A 1,364-nucleotide genomic window follows, 5' to 3' on the forward strand; every position below is an offset into this window, starting at 1 on the left:
ATATACGTAGTGATCACGGGGGAGAATTTGAGAACTTTCAGTTCGATAAATTCTATGATGAGCATGGAATTTTACATCAATTCTCTGCTCCTCGCACTCCACAACAAAATGGAGTTGTTGAGAGGAAAAATCGCGTTTTAGAAGAATTAGCGAGAACCATGCTTAATGAAAGTAACACCCCCAAATACTTCTAGGCAGATGCAGTGCATACTGCATGTTATGTTATAAATCGAGTACTTTTAAGGCCTAATTTGAATAAAACTCCTTATGAACTTTTAAAAGGCCGTAAACCAAACATATCCCATCTTCACGCTTTCGGATGCGAATGTTTAATCTTAAATAATGGAAAGCGGGCTTTAGGAAAATTCGATTCAAAAGCCGATGAGGGAATATTTTTGGGATACTCGATTCATAGCAAAGCCTTTAGAGTCTTTAATAAATATTTAATGCAAGTAGAAGAGTCTATCCATGTACAATTTGACGAATCTTCTCCACAAGAGAAGAGCAAGGTCGTGTCTGATGATGTTGCAGGTGCTCTAGAGGAAGCATACTCAAAAGACGTGGATAATGAGAAAGCAACCAATGAAGAAGGTCAAACCAGATCTTATGAGCATTCAGATATGCCAGCTGTGTGGAAAACCAAGAAAGCTCACCCAATCGACAAAGTAATAGGTGACATATCTACGGAAGTGGTAACCCGTAGTTCCTTACGAAATTTCTGTAATTTTGTAGCTTTTGTATCTCAGATTGAGCCTAAGACCATTGATGAGGCCATTGAGGATGTGCACTGGGGTATAGCTATGCAAGAAGAGCTAAACCAGTTCGAACGTAACAATGTTTGGGACTTGGTCCCTAAACCTAAAGATCATCCCGTGATTGGTACCACATGGGTTTTTAGAAACAAACTTGATGAATCAGGCTTAATCATTTGAAATAAGGCACGCTTGGTGGCCAAAGGCTACAACTAGGAGGAAGGTATCGACTATGATGATACCTATGCCCCTGTAGCCAGATTAGAGGCCATTAGGATGCTTCTTTCCTTTGCATCTATTATGAATTTCAAATTATTTCAAACGGACGTAAAAAGCGCCTTCTTGAATGGCTACATTCAAGAAGAAGTCTATGTTGACCAACCGCCTGGTTTTGAAAATTTTAAATATCCGAACCATGTTTATAAACTTAAAAAGGCACTCTATGGTCTTAAGCAAGCTCCTAGAGCTTGGTATGATAGACTAAGTACCTTTCTTTTGGAAAAATGGGTCGAAAGAGGCTTGGTTGATACAACGCTTTTTATTCGTAAATCAGAAAATCATGTATTACTTGTAAAAATCTATGTTGATGACATAATATTTGGATCTACTAAT

The sequence above is a fragment of the Lupinus angustifolius genome, chromosome LG11, assembly GCF_001865875.1.
Source record: "Lupinus angustifolius cultivar Tanjil chromosome LG11, LupAngTanjil_v1.0, whole genome shotgun sequence".
In the NCBI taxonomy this organism is placed as follows: Eukaryota; Viridiplantae; Streptophyta; class Magnoliopsida; order Fabales; family Fabaceae; genus Lupinus; species Lupinus angustifolius.